The sequence below is a fragment of the Plecotus auritus genome, assembly GCF_963455305.1.
Source record: "Plecotus auritus genome assembly, chromosome: 15".
NCBI classification, from domain to species: domain Eukaryota; kingdom Metazoa; phylum Chordata; class Mammalia; order Chiroptera; family Vespertilionidae; genus Plecotus; species Plecotus auritus.
Window position 1 is genome coordinate 13,579,108 of NC_137781.1, and position 15,688 is coordinate 13,594,795.

The 15,688-nt window shown below is 44.9% G+C and overlaps 1 long non-coding RNA gene across 1 annotated transcript; it reads right to left on the bottom strand.

Annotated features, from left to right (window-relative positions):
• Window positions 1-4,148: 4,148 nt before the first annotated feature.
• LOC308239006 lies at window positions 4,149-10,593 on the bottom strand. Its single transcript, XR_013959675.1, has 3 exons — window positions 10,294-10,593; window positions 7,321-7,444; window positions 4,149-6,363 (listed from the first exon to the last, which is right to left on the bottom strand). It is a non-coding gene; the product is annotated as an uncharacterized lncRNA (long non-coding RNA).
• Window positions 10,594-15,688: the final 5,095 nt, after the last annotated feature.

Consider the following 15,688-nt stretch of genomic DNA (forward strand, 5'->3'; position numbering starts at 1 on the left):
ATTTTTACTTTACATACATATGCTTGTAGCTTAGCCACTATTCCAATTACCAGCACCCTATTCTGGCAGCTGGGCCTCCTAGCTCTAGCCACCCACAGCCTCCCTCACACACTGGAAAGCTTATATGGAGCTCACGTCTTGGCCCAAACCTTTGAGGATGAGTTATCCTTTGAGCTTCATGTTTGTTTGTTTTGTGCTGGCAGGTGTTACTTAGAACAATTCTAAACTGCCAGAGAGATTCAAATAATGCTGCAGGAAAAGACCAGATGTTCCTTTCTCTCTTATTTATTTTACCATATCTATACTCCGAGTTCACTTTATATCCTATGAAGCATCTTTGTTTATGTAGTGGAAGGTCACATATCCCCTTACCAAGTGTAGTAAGCACCAGCTTGCCTGAGGTTCCATAATTTAGATTGGACCCTCAAGGGATCTCTTTGCCATAACAATGAAACTTTCCCAGGTGACTGGAATTTAACTCAGGTTTTAAAATATTTAAGTTTACCTCACATGGAAGCCAGTCAACAGAAAGCTCTGAATCAAAAGTAGGTTATTAGTTCTTACAATTGCTAAAGCACCGTGCATAACTCATCAGTATCCACGGGTGACCAGTAGGATTGTATCTTCCAAGTCAATTGGGGTGGACAGGGAGATTAAGCATTGTTCTCATAAAGCTCTGCTGGGTCACAGTTTGAGTAGGTAGAGAAGGGATAGTGTAGCCCAGGCCAGGTCCTGACCTTTATTAGTTTTCTGTGGTTTGTATGATTTGCTACATAAAGAAGGAAGCATGGTGTTATCTGACTTTATATTTTATATTAAATAACATAATAGAATATGCTCAGGGCAAAGTGATCTCTGTAATCTATTTGTACATATATTTAGTTGCCAGTTACATAAGAGCTGAGATGACCTGAATTACAAACCCTAATATAAGTACAGGTAATAACCAAAATTCATAACATTTTCTGAAAACTGCAGCATTTGAATGTTAGAAACCATGAAAAGCCCACATTGGGGTTTATTTGGGATTCACAAATAGTTTCAACAAATAAAGTTCATAACTCAATTTATTCTTTTCTTTACCATTTTCTGAGCATATGTTTTTTGCTCTATTATCCATTTAATCTTCCTACCAACCTTCTAAATTAAGGTAGTAAGATTCATATTTTGTAGAGAAGGACCTAGAGCCAAAAATGTGACTTGTTTGAAAACAAAGAGCTGTTGGTTATAGAACTGGGATGTGTGACATTGGCCATCATGTTAAGCTGACTCTAATTATTCACTGAACTATACTTTCCTCAAATCATGACTGTGATACCTTATTTTTTTAATTACATACTTCATAACACAGTTATATAACTTACAAATTTTAAAGCATATGGGATAATTAAAGTTTTAATATTAGCTCTGACATTATCTGAAATAGTCTAAGAAGTTATTAGTTAGAAAATATTTTATATTCATATTAAAGAATAATATTATTTAACACCTTTTTTTTGTACACAGCAAACAACCACTAACTTCTAAATATAAAGAAGGAAGGGGGCCCCAAAAATCTGAAGGTCGAACTCCTGGTAAGACTTCAAATAGTGAATTACTCTTGGTGGTCCTACCATAGATGAAGTAAGGGTAAGGAAGTTCTGATAATGAAAGAGCAGGGAAAAAATGCCAAACAATGTGTAAGTTGCATGTATAGTTTTTCTTACTCTCTTTCTTAATAGAATAGTAATCAGTGTTATTAATAAAGTTAATTGTAGGCAATTTAACATCTGGGTCAATATCATTTGAAAGGATGTTCATTTATTTAGTCCTGACCCCTAAAATCCCATCTGTTATCTTTGTGCAAAAAAGAAAAAAGATTTTAAGTTTTGATGGTGTATGTTTCCTCTATATTCACATTATGCTAATTTGGACTTGTTCTAAAAACAGATCTTTTGTTTAGTTTTAAACGTGAATGGATTACACTTAGTAAACGAGTACTTGTTATTACATAGTGATTCGTCTCACTAAAACTAGGAACTCAACAATACTTTCCTGGTAGCACAAAAAAATAACAAACGATAAGAGCTACAACACTTAGCCAGTGTGCAAGAAACCCAATGAGATTTTTTTTAAGATATCTACCCATGGCCCTGACCGGTTTGGTATCTGGGATTTATTTATCTTCTACAATTGAAACTTTGTAGCCTGGAGCAGAGCCAAGCCTTCTGCTTGCTCTGTGGCAGCAGCCATTTTTGTTGGGATATATTTATCTTCTATAATTGAAACTTTGTAGCGGAGGCCAAAGCAGGCCAGGACTTCAGAAGCTTGGCTTCCTCCATCGCTGGGGGCAACCCTAGCCTCCTGCTCTCTCCAGCTCCATGGCTGTCGCCATTTTTGTTGGGATTTATTTACCTTCTATAATTGAAACTTTGTAGCCTGGAGTGGGCCGGCCAGGGTGTGTGGAAAGCTTGGGTCACCTTTCATGGGGCAGCCTTTCAGGGCTTTTGTCTTTGGTCCAGTTTCCCCAGCAGCCAGCTGCCCTGTGGCTTTTCCTTTACACAGTGGGTGTTACCCACGTCCTGAAGGGACGCAGCTTTGGTGCAACACAGCTTTCTCCTCACCCTCTTGCCCACTGGCTGGCTGTCCCTCTGAAGCCCACTTCCCAGTTCTTGCCATTCTCCAGGTGTCCTCTGCCTTTCCTCGTTGTAAATTGTCTGCTCAGCTGCATGTAATTTGTTAATACCAGGTGGATGTTCTTTGTTCCAGTCTGGCTCAGGATGACATGCACAATACATCTTCCTATTCAGCCACCATTTAGTTTTTATTTTATTTTTTTACCACTTTCTGATCCTTGCTGTTAAAACCAGCCCGAGTGACCTCCCTACAGCTTGCAAATGCACAGGACACGCTCCCTGCAGGCTGCCACCTGGAGCCTGCCACCCCTTCCCAGACTTCCTCAGTGAAGACCCCACTGACCAATGCTGCTCTCACCTTCCCCCACAGCTGCTGTCACCTGTCACAGGTATCCTGGTCCCTTCCCTGCAGACTGTCCTCCACTAGATGCCAGTTCCCAAGGACAGGGGACTCTGTATTTGGGTTCTCTGAAACAGTTGGGCTCAACAGTATCCACAGCCTCAGTCTTTATGTCTCCCTTATGCCCACCCATGCCTGCTGAGCCTCCATCCAGCCTGATTAAAGTCCTCATCCCTACAGCCTTCCCTCAGCCCACACACTCAAGGAACCTGGCCCATGGGCTGGCAGAAACACGTTCACAGGCACCCAACCTCTCTGCCCCTCAACCACACACCCCAGCAGCACACTATTCCCCAGAATCCAGGAACTATCATCCCATCTCAGGTCTTCTATGCACAGGCAAAACTTAGGGAGGGGGCACACCAACCACAACTCATCCTCCGAATGTGGAATTATATGGAGACCAAGCCTCTCCTTCTGGAAATGCTTGTATTGCAGAAGGTTCTCACCATTAAAAATACACAGCACCATTTCCTGGAGCATCCATGCTACCTCCAGGACTGGCTGGGAGAAGGGGTGGGGAAGAGGAGTGCTTTATTCTTAAAAAAATAAAGTGTAAAATAATCCCTAAAATGAAAAAAAAAAAAAGAGAGAGAGACTCAAACACCAGTTGGCCTCAGAGGTGTGAGTGGATTGGCTGGAGGCAGGATTTTCTAAAGGTGAACTGATTTGGAGGCCCAAAGCATCAGGGGGCTTCTCCCAGATACAAAAGTACATTCATTTCAGCAGGCCAGGTGCCTGGAGGTGGGGAAGAGCAGGCTGGAGACCCCTGGATGGAGACAGAGGAGGGCTGGCCAGCTCCTCTCAGGCAGACACAGAACCCAAATTCCCCTCAGGGCCTTGCATGGGCATCCTCCCTGCCAAACCCTGGGAAGGACAGCGTGCCCAGCTGCTGTGGGAACATCCCAGGAAAGGGCAGGAAAGAGTGATCAAAGGGGGGCTGTGCAGGCAGAGGCCTCATCTCAGGGCGAATGCTTGGGGTTTTTTTGGTAATATTCATCTGAGGATATTTTTCCATTGATTTTTAGACAGAGTACAAGGGAAGGGGAACAGGAAGAGAGAGATTGAGAGAAAAGGAAAAACTAGATGCCTCCTACATAGCCCCATAGGGGCCAGGATTAAACCTACAGATTAGAACCACAAAGTCACACAGTCTTTATTTCAAGGCCTTGGGCAGCAACGCAATATAACCAATGCAATATAACCAATATTGGTCAAGGAATTATTTACTTGCATTATGCTTTCGCTCCTAAAGCACAGAAAGTTTGGGATCCACACAACATTTGTTAACTCTACATGATGATAGATCACAATTGTGCTTGAAAATTATCCCTGGAAGTGAATACAACAAATTAAAGGTACAAAAGGAAAAAAACAAACAAACCCACATCTTTATTAAAAGATCATAAACCAGAACAGAGGACAGCGACAGCAAGTGGTTCGCAGGTTGGTGAATTAGAACCTGGAACAATTCATCACAGCGTAACGTGAGAACCACAATGTCCCTGACAGAGGCAGCACATCTTAGCTAGGATGGGTGCCCTTGATGAACCCAGGGTCAGGTGCATTCCCAAGTCGGAGAGAAATAAATAAAGATCCCGTCAAGAGCTCAGAGTAATCACAATTTTCTCAAGCACAAGTGAGAACACAGAATACATTTTCCTGAGCACACAGGGGTTGGGACTGATACACACTCTTCAGGTGAGCCAGGTGGTAGAGGTGAAATCTCTTCAGCCACAGATCAATCAGGTATTAGTTCTGGGCATGTTACCAAGTGCAATGCACCTCCTTCAAGCCTCACTTATACCAGAAACTTAGGAGGAATCTAGCAGAGTGTATGTTCCACTAAAAAGGGGGTTAAATTCAGGAAAATAGATCGCAAAGAGTCGCCTTCAGTGTTGTTATTCTAAGTGAGAAAAATAAAATATTCCCTGCACATTTAACACTTCTCTGGAGTGTGAACTCTCAGATGTCTAATAAGACTATTTTTTTGGGTAAAAGGCTTTCCACATTTAGTACACTCATACGGCTTCACTCCATTGTGAACTCTGAGGTGATCGGTGAGGTGAGCCCTTCGACAAAAGGACATCCCACATTCTCTACACTCATATGGCTTCTCTCCAGTGTGAAAAGTCTGGTGTTCAATGAGGTGATCCCTTTCACAAAAGGACATCCCACATTCTCTACATGCATATGGATTCTCTCCAGTGTGAACTCTGAGGTGTACAGTGAGGTGAGCCCTTAGACGAAAGGACATCCCACATTCTCTACACTCATATGGATATGGCTTCCCTCCAGTGTGAACTCTGAAGTGTTCAGTGAGGTGATACCTTCGAGGAAAGGACATCTCACATTCACTACACTCATACAGCTTCTCTCCAGTGTGAACTCTGAGGTGTCTAGTGAGGTTAGCCCTTAGAGGAAAGGACTTTCCACATTCTCTACACTCATATGGCTTCTCTCCAGTGTGAACTCTGAGGTGTCTATTGAGGTGAGGCCTTTGACGAAAGGACACCCCACATTCTCTACACTTATATGACTTTTCTCCTGTGTGAACTTTGTTATGTTGTTTGAGGGTAGACTTATAACTGAAGGACTTCCCACAATGGCTGCACTCATATGGCTTCTCTCCAGTGTGAACTCTCTGGTGTTTAATGAGTGCACGTCTTTTTCTGAAGAACTTCCCACATTCATTACACTTATTCTGCTTTTTTCCAGTGTGAACTCTCTTATGTCGAATGACATTAAAGTTTTGACTAAAAACTTTCCTACATTTGTTACACTCATAAGTCAGTTCTCCAGGACGCACATCCTGACATTGAACAACTTTCAGGTTGTGGCTGACAGCGTTTTCACATTCACCCCACTGGTGATGACTCTTTCCATCAAGAAATTCCTGTGAAATCTCACTGCCACAGTGTAGCTCCTCAGTGTTGAGAGTGGCCTGGTGCTGGGGAAGCTCTGAGTTGTATTGAAAGTCTTCCCCAACCTCCCTGCTGGTTGGAGGCACCGAAGAGAAGTAGAAGCTGGATCTGCTCACAAAGGAGGCCACATCCACAGATTCCTTCCAGGGATCCTCTCCAAATTCATTCCTCTGTGGCTGGTGAGGGTTTGCACTAAAACAGAAGTCTCCAACACATATGTCACTACAGAAGGCTTTCTGCTCAAAGAATGCTGCCTGTGAACCAGTCAGGTGCAAAATATCTTTTAACACGGAGAAACAGCGCTTACACAGAAGGGTCTTCTGGGTGGCTGCAGCTGTCTTAGAAGTCCTGACCTGTGACTCTCCTTGTATAGATACACTCTGATCAGAACAGGCCTCCTCATCTTTCATTTTATGCCAACAACCTGAAAAGTGAGAAATGGTGAGGAAATGAATGTTGAATGTGTGACAGGGGGAAGTCCCATTGCAAAAGTGTGTTACACATCACACGTTGGTCCCATAAAATTGTCTGAAAATAAGAGATGTGCAAGAGGGATTAATAAGAGGCTCTCGTGACTTTTTGGGCTAATGAAGATCACAACACAGAGAGGTCTCATCAGAAATATGACACAAACATGGCAAGCACCACATGGATTAGCATATGGATCTCCAGTTAATACTTCAACTAACAGCATTCAGCTTGGCTTGTCTGCTGGGGCTGGGGCGAGCTATGCAAGAGGTTGGTTCTGTGTTATTCCAAGTAAAATTCAATAAAGGAGTAGCTGGTTTTGAGGACTACTTAGCATGTATGTGGACCTCGTAACACATGTACAAGTCAATGTTGCAGAATACTGCAGAGGCACCAATGCAGAGGAAGAGGTGATACAGAAGTGAGCAGTCAGCACTGGGCCAGGGCAACACAGCTGCTATAGTGTTCAGAATAGAAAATACTACAAACATTTGAATGGGGCCCTTACAAGAACAGCCCATTGTTCAGGTAGGTAAAGACCATATATGGCACAGGCTGCCACAAAGAACCCTTACCTAGAGAAAGAGTGCAGAAGTTGAAGCCATGCATGTGGACACTGTCAGCCTCCCAGGAAGAGAAAGTACAAGCTGGGACCCATTAAGCTCACTGCAAGACTCCTGACCCCCTAATACTTCCTGTACTTTTTGAGGTTATGGGTGTTAGGGATGTTCGTGGAGTCTTTTACTCAGGGCTCCCCATCCAGCTCATCCCTGGCAGCCACAGCACATTTGACAGGACAGTGAGGAAAATTAGCAGAGGCCAAGCTCTGGCTGCGGGAGAGAGAAAGCTACGGCTGAGGAATAAAGGAAGAGAGGTCATCACCTCAGGACACTGGGAGAATGTAAGGTCTTACCTACAGATGATACAAGTGCAAACACTTCCAGCATCACATCGCAGTACAGAAGTTTCTGAGCCTCATCAAGGAGCCCCCACTCCTCCTGAGAGAAGGCAATGGCCACGTCCTCAAAGTTCATATCCTGTCATAATGGGGACAGTACAGACCATGATGAGATTCACTCCTAAGATTAAAAGTCTGTCATACTGCCCACCCTCCACACCCATCTGCTCTTTGCATTCTTCACAGCAGATTAAATACCAGACCTTCATCCAATGAAAGGCACTGTCTTCTTATATTCCTACTGATATTTTGCTTCCCACAACAATTGAGCAGATAGAGGATGCCTGAGCTCTGGACCCCCATGTACGCCACAATGCTTCTTATCAATAGAGTGGGTGTCAAAAGCATAGGTTAGAGGGGGATGTTGGCCATAAAGAGAGTGTGAGTGATTTGATACTGTTCTTCTCAGGAAATAGCCTGTAGACCCTCGGGTTGTTCCTCTAAGACACCAAACACATGGCATCTCACTTCACCCTCTTGACCCCATTCCCAAGGTGCTGAGGCCAACACTTTTCACAATCGGCTGCACATAGTTCTTTGAACAACACTTCTCTCACACAGCTTCATTCCCAGAGGCACCCCTTCAAAGGTAATGCAAATTAGCCATGGTGAGGATAAGTTATTTCATAATCACCTTCTTTTCCAAAATTATAGTTCACCACCTCCAACATCTATTTCTCTCTTACCCTTCTTCCTTACCCATGCCAGTAGAGATTTATACGCCTGGTAATATTGATGTATGCTATCTCATTCCCATCAACCAGTGTGTCACTCAAAGAAAGGCAGGTGAACCTAGAATGTAGCACCCAAACCCCTCTCCTTACAGGCAATTACCCTAAAATTCACCTTATTGTTACATCCAGGCACCACCAGAAACAGACTCTTCCTTCATTCACTCTTATGTCAGGGTGCTGTGGCCATGAATTCACATTCCCTCTCCAAGTGCACATGACTCTTTCCACCACACCTCTCTCACACCTGCACTTACACAGCCCCGGCCCCCATACTCATCTCCTGGCCTTTACTTATTACTCAGCATGTGTGGTCCAGAGGATGGTTGCCAAATGGAATCAGGATCAAGCACTGCCCAGACTCTGATAGTCCACACTCATAGAGGCAGCCTTGAGTCCTGCTATGTAGGCCTCTCTCCATGACTGTTTTTTTTTTGTTTTTTTTGCTTCAACCTCACCTACTGAGAACAACAGTCAGATCCCAGATATCCATACTCCACCTCCTGTGATGCTGCACATGATGTCCCTTCACTAGTCACAGCCAACATCTCTCAGTTAACCGTCACTGAAGTCCCAGCCCCGATGGCCCTCTGCACCATGCCCGGTGAGTCTCACAGATGACCACTCAGCCTCTAAGCTAATCCACAAGACTGACTGCAACTCCCCACAGTCAGGCCACACCAAGGGTCACAATAAAGTCCTGGTGAATTTAGAAAAGTTGATATGTACCAGCCCTAGTCTCATCTTGTTTGAATTACTCTTCGGCCTCCAATTAATCTCAGCTCCACTCATCTTTTAAAGGCCTTGGTCACTGCAAAACGGTTATCTCTCCCCCACGCTCTACATGACAACGTCTGTCCCTATGCTGTGTTGTGACACCCACCTCCCACAAACAGTGGCCCCAGCAAGAAAGCCAGTCCTCAGGCTCACAATGTCCCTTCTGAGCTACTACCATTACCAACCTGACCATGATTCCCTGTATGTAAGTGATCTACAGACCTGGCTGATGTGTCTCAGTTGGTTGAACATAGACCCATGCACTGGTGAGGTCACATGCCTGGGTTGTGGGCTGGATCCACAGTAGAGATTGTGCAGGTGGCAACCGATCCTTGTTTCTTGCTCATCCCTGTTTCTCTGTCGCTCTCCCTCTCCCTTCCTTCCTACATCTAAAATCAATAAATACACACTGAGTGGCCAGATTGTTATGATCTCTGAACACATAATAATCTGGACACTCAGTGTATTTGTATCTCAAATGGGTACCAAAAGTATTCTAGACTTTTGCTGGAGATCAACCATCTATTTGCCCTGAGCTTTCTATCAGCCAGTGCAGGGAAAACTGATCAGGTGCACGATTTACAGTATCTTTGATATCAAATAAATGAGGTGCTCAAGAGAAGTACACTGAGTGGCCAGATTATTATGCGTATATGTATTTTAAAAACATAACTGCAGGTTCCTGATTCAGCTCACTCTTTACTCCAAGCCTTGGCACATTCTGGAACCGATGCCCTGGAGGACATTACACTGGTGGCCAAGAACAAGGTCCATGTCATGAAGCCCTAGTCGTGGCCTTAGGATTCTGGGCTTAGTGTCTGTTCTAAGTGCCAGGTCCAAGGGCTACAGGAGTGGCTGACAGTCCCAGGACTCTCCTATCTCAGAGGCCTCAAGTGTGTGAGGCCCTGAAATAAGCTCCACAAACCCAGACCCCTAATCGATTCTGCATTTGCAGGAATTTGTGGAAAGAAAAGGGTCTGTTGGGAACCTGGCAGCCACCAGGCTCTATGGCTCAGGCTGCTCAGTACCTTGCCCAGCCCCGAGGCCAGGTGCCTTCCAGATGCCTGTATGATCTCAGGGCTCAGTCCTCAGTGCTCACTCTTGCCAGTTCCCTTACCATTTACAGGACTTCCCCTTCCTGTCCACAGCTGCTGTCCTCTGTCTTCTAGTCTGTTCTTCCTCTGAGCAATGTTAGGAAAAGTTAGACCCTTACCCCAGAGAATGTCCCTCTTTCTTTCACAACCATCTATGGCCCCAGCGTCCTGAGAGTGAAAGTAAAACTCCTCACACAAACCCACACCTCATCGTTGTTACCTTTACACCCAAAACAGGCCCGGGTTTCCGAATCCTCCAGGCTCGGTGGCACTGCAGCCTTCCACCCTCTTCCCCCATCACCCATGTGTCACCACGAGGGACTCACCATTCTGAACGCGGGGACCTGGGCGGCAGGACCTGAGAGGCGCGGGTCCCCAGGCTGGAGGGTGAAGTGGGGTCAGGCTGCGGGAACGCTGTGAGCAGAGAGGAGTCCGGGAGGCACGGAGACCCGATCTCGGTCTGTTGGGGCTCAAGGAGCCTCAGACACACCCCGCACCGCAGGCAGCTGCCCCCCAGGCCTCCTCCTTCCCTGGACCAGTGCCCTGAAGCCTGTGACTCTGTGAACAAAGACCTAAGAGGTTAAAATGACCACCTTGAGAAGGAAGGCGGAAGTCCCGCCTTAATCGGATGCACAGACACCAAAATGCCCTTTAGCCCCGCCCACATGAGTGCAGTTTCTTCTGGGTAATGTAGTTTTCTCAACCGCCCAGGACAGTACTGGCATCCCAGCCAATGACTTAGGTGAATAAAGATGTTGTGACACAGGAAGTGACTCCTGGGGAGGGACTAGATGGGACCAGAGGCCTGGCTGACTGGGGCAGACTAACAGATCTCTGAGGGGAAGGAAGTGGGAGGAATGCAAGAGATCCACCAAAGAATATATGCAGAGGGGAAATGGGAGACATAGATAATGCTATCAACAATAAAAAATATATATTTTCTTAAATTTTAAAATAATGTAGCCCAGCTTGTGTTGCTCAGTGGTTGAGCCTCGACCTATGAACCAGGAGGTTATGTTTCCTTTCATTTTATTTTTATTTTTTAATTATTTATTGCTTAAAGTATTATATATAGTATTACATACAACTCCTTTTTCCCCCTTTGAGCTCTGCCCAGCCACTCCCATGCCTCAGCACATGCCCTTACCCCCCACAGTGTCTGTGTCCACTGGTTATGCTTATATAAATGCATATAAGTCCTTTGGTTGATCGCTTAACCCCTCCCTCCACTGACTTCCCTCTGAAGTTTGACCGTCTGTTCAAGGCTTCTGTGTTTCTGAATCTATTTTTGTTCATCAATGTATGCTGTTCATTATATTCCACAAATGATGAGGTCATGTGACACTGGTTCTTTTTATGGTCAGGGCACATACATGGGTTGCAGGCTCAATTCCCAGTGTGGGGGTGGAGTCATGCACGAGGCAACTCATCAACAATTCTCTCTCATCATTGATGTTTTTATCTCTCTCTCTCTCTCCCTTCCACTCTCTAAAATCAACAAAAATATTTCAAACGAAGTATTTACATATATGCATAGGCCATGGACATAGACAATAATGTGGTGAGAGACCAGGAGCAGGGGAGGCAGGGTGGAGGGAGAGAAGGGGGGAGGACTATGGCAGAAATTGGGAACATCTGTAATACAGTCAGCAATCCTACATAATAAAGAGCTACTATGCAACTGGCCGTCGCGCCCTTGCGCCCTTGTGGCCTCACGCCTTCACCCTGGCACAGGAGGACCTGAGGCTGAGCTGGGGGAGCTGAGGCTGCACCCCCCCCCCCGCCCCTGCACCTGGGCAGGAGAAACTGAGGCTGGTTGGGGGGACCTAAGGCCCTACCCCCCGCCCAGTTGGGGCTTAACAGGGTACCTGAGGCTGCGCCCCACCAGGCGAGGGTTGACGGGGAACCTGAGGTCACAACCCAAGCCCTGGCGGAGGCCGTGGGGCCTGAGGCCAGGCCAAGAGAACTGAAGCCTCAACACCCACCCCCAGCGCCAGGTCCTGAGGCTAGGTCAGCCTACCTGAGGCCACGCCCCCCGCCCCAGTGACGGGGCCGGGGGACCTGAGGCCGGGTGGTGGGGGGAACCTGAGGCCGGGTGGGGCTACCTGAGGCTGCACCCCCCAGCCTGGCGCCAGAGCTGAAGGACCTGAGGCCGCCGGGCTGACTGAGGCGCCAGAGACAGGGGACATGAAGCCGGGCGGGGGACCTGGGATGAGCTGTCGCTGCTCATTGCTGACCTGGTTGCAGGTCCATCGGGATCCTTTAAAAGCTTAGGAGAGCCTGACTGGTGTGATGAGTGGTTGAGCATTGACCTATGAACCTGGAGGTCACAGTTGCATTCCCAGTCAGGAATCATGCTCAGGTGGTGGGCTGGATCCCCATTGTGAGGCATGCAGGAGGCAGCCTATCAGTGATTCTCTCTCATCATTGATGTTTCTGTCCCTCACTCCTCCCTTCCTCTCTGAAATCAATAAAAAATAGTTTTGAATGTATGTTGTAAATCAATTATACTTGCATCAAAGTTTAAAAAATGATTAAAACTTGACACTTGCCAATTATTTTTCCTATTTTATTATGAAAGTTCTTGAGCATATTTGTACCTACTGTATCAATACATTGAAAATAAAATATATTGCCATAACCGGTTTGGCTCAGTGGATAGAGCGTCGGCCTGCGGACTGAAGGGTCCCGGGTTCGATTCCGGTCAAGGGCATGTACCTGGGTTGCGAGCACATCCCCAGTAGGGGGCGTGCAGGAGGCAGCTGATCGATGTCTCTCTCTCATCGATGTTTCTAACTCTCTATCCCTCTCTCTTCCTCTCTGTAAAAAAATCAATAAAATATGTTTAAAAAGAAAAGAAAAGAAAAGAAAATATAATGATGTACTACTGAAATATCTTAGCAGGTCCATGTTCAGTGCTATAACTTTGGAAGTTTGAAAGTGACAATGATAAGAGTATTTACACCAGAAAAATTGACAAATACTACAAACCTTGACTTCACTTAATCTACTATTGAATGCTTCAACTTAAACTGAATGGTGGAGAGTGTTAGCAATGTAGGTTAATCTTATAAGTGTATCATGCAAGTGGGCTTTAAATTGTACATAGGATACAATTTTAGAAAAACAATTTTCCTCCCAGTATTCAAAACATATAGTTCCAAATGGCAAAGAGAGAAGTTGAGTCCTTGAGGAATGAGTGAAGTGAAAACAGATGTGTTAGGTGGTGAAATGACTTCCTATTGATTAAATCATGAATTCATTTTAAAAATTGGCAAAAGTTTCTGACCAGACTTTTCAACAAAGGAGATAAAGACAGTGTAAATAAATGCATAAAGAAATGTGCACAATAAAAATTTCTTAGGGAAATGGAATTAAAACAAAACAAGTTAACAATACTGATTTTCAGGCCTACAATTTAAAAATATTAAACATCGCATGTGCTCACAGGAATAATGTAAAACTAGAATTTTCATTATTGTGGATGTCTGGGAAGGCAAAGGAAGGACCATTTTAGATCACAGTTCTGCATGTATTCAAAAGTAAAACATTCACCTATACTGCAACAGTTAGATAAGGAAAACATACATTTGTACAAAGAACTGAACCCAATATTCCCAGAAAATTTATTTATAATACCTCAAACCTGGAAATAACAAAAAAAACCATAGACAGATCAATAGATAAGTAGTTATTTGCAGAACACAATACTATGCAGCAATAAAAAATAATTAACTTTTCACATAAGTATTAGTGTTGAATGTCAGATTAACTGTGTAGCATGAAAGAGTCCCATACTTGTTAAAGAATACACACATTATAGTGTTTATAACATTATGAAAAATATGAGCTGATCTTGTAAAGGAAGGAAAATCAGTGACAGCATTTAGAGCTGGGGAAGGCAGAAAGAGAGATTATAAAAGGGCGGGAGGTAAATATAGAGTGTGGTAAAGTAGGTTGAGAGTTGTTGATATAGAAATTTGTACAATAGTTAGTAAATAATAACACAAGTTTAATCTCTTCCCTGGCCATTGTACTTCAGTTGGTTGGGCACCATCCCTGGCCCTGACAGGTCACTGGTTCCAGTCTAGGTCAGGGCACATGCCTACCTACATGCCCTGCAGGTGGCGGACAGGAGACAGCAGTTCAATGTTTCACATATCTCCATATCTCACTCTCTTTCTTCCTGTATTTCTAAAAGGTCAATAATATTATTCTTAAAAATGAAAAAGACTTACATAAAATAAGAGAATAAACACTGTGATTTGCATATTCACTTCTGTAAGCCTACTTTTGCTCTAACCTGCACATGGGTGAGATATGATTATTTCACGTGACATTTTACAGCTTTATCCACATGTCCAAGCTCACCACATAGTACACATTAGAAGAGTGCATTTTGTTGCATGTCAGTTATAAATCCTATCTAATAAAGAGGGAATATGCAAATTAATCGTCAAACTGTCACAGAGATAGTGGGGCCCAGTCCCCTCAGCCCCGCTGGGGAGTGGCAGGCGCGTGGTGTGGCCAGACCTTTTCTCAGCCCCCCAGCCACCCAGGGCAGGCCCAAGGCATAGGCAAGCCTCAGATGGCGGCTGCCCAGCCACCTAGGGCTGACCAAAGGCTCAGGCAAGCCTCAGATGACGGTTGCCCAGCTGCCCAGGGCCACCCGAGGCTCAGGTAACCAGGGCCGAGGCTTGTGCTGCAGCAGTGGCAGCAGCAGAGGTGTGATGGGGGCATCTTCTTCCCCTGATCGCCGGGTCGCCTCCTGCCCCAGAGGGCTCCTGGACTGTGAGAGAAGGCAGGCTGGGCTGAGGGACTCCCACTCCAGTGCATGAATTTTCATGCACCGGTCCTCTAGTAGACTTAATAAAGCCTTAAAAAGAACTTTCAAATACACCAGGATATCCCTGTCTTGTTAGGAAATTAAAATCACAACCATATATAGGCTCTACCATCTCTCTCCTAATTTCCTGGGAGGACCAGCCTTGCCACAGGAGCAGCAAATATCGGCAAGCAGTGAAGACTTTTGCCATCAGAATCCACAGGAATGCTGACTGGTTACAAAAAATACATCCTGGGACTGATTATAGGGTTATCCTTCCTCAGCTCTGAGGTCTTGCCAGTTGAGGAAACCTTGAGGTGAGACCAGGGGCTCCAGAAAACTGTTTATTTTTTCTGCCAATGACTTCATCCACAGAAAACAGATATGAAGGCCCCCAGAATGTCTGTTCGCAAATATCACACAAGCCACAGACCTTTGATCATTTTTGGAAAATGTTCTGAAGGGCACGTTTCCTCCAGTTTACTGCAGTCTATCCCACTCACTGTGAATACAGTGTTTCTATCCTAATGGTGGTTCCATTTATGCTGGAATTTAAGATCAACAGTAATTAATATAAATGCGAGAAGTCCGCCAGAAGGCTGAGTTTGGACTCTTTTGATATTCAGAGGGTGAATATTTGCATTTTATTACCTACTGCTGACTCAGTGGCCTAAAGCAAACTCCCCCGAAACCTGATAATCTTACCGTTTATTAAACATTACCATTGATATGTTCGTTTGCATTTCTAAAAGGCAATTGTGTATTCTAGTAAATAAAAGCAGATGGGAACAGAGGCTCAGTGCAACTTGACTACTACAAATTTTTCCCTGGATTCCCCCCATAATTTTGAAATTATTATTTCCTGTCTTATATTTCAATTTGCGCGTCGGCTCTTT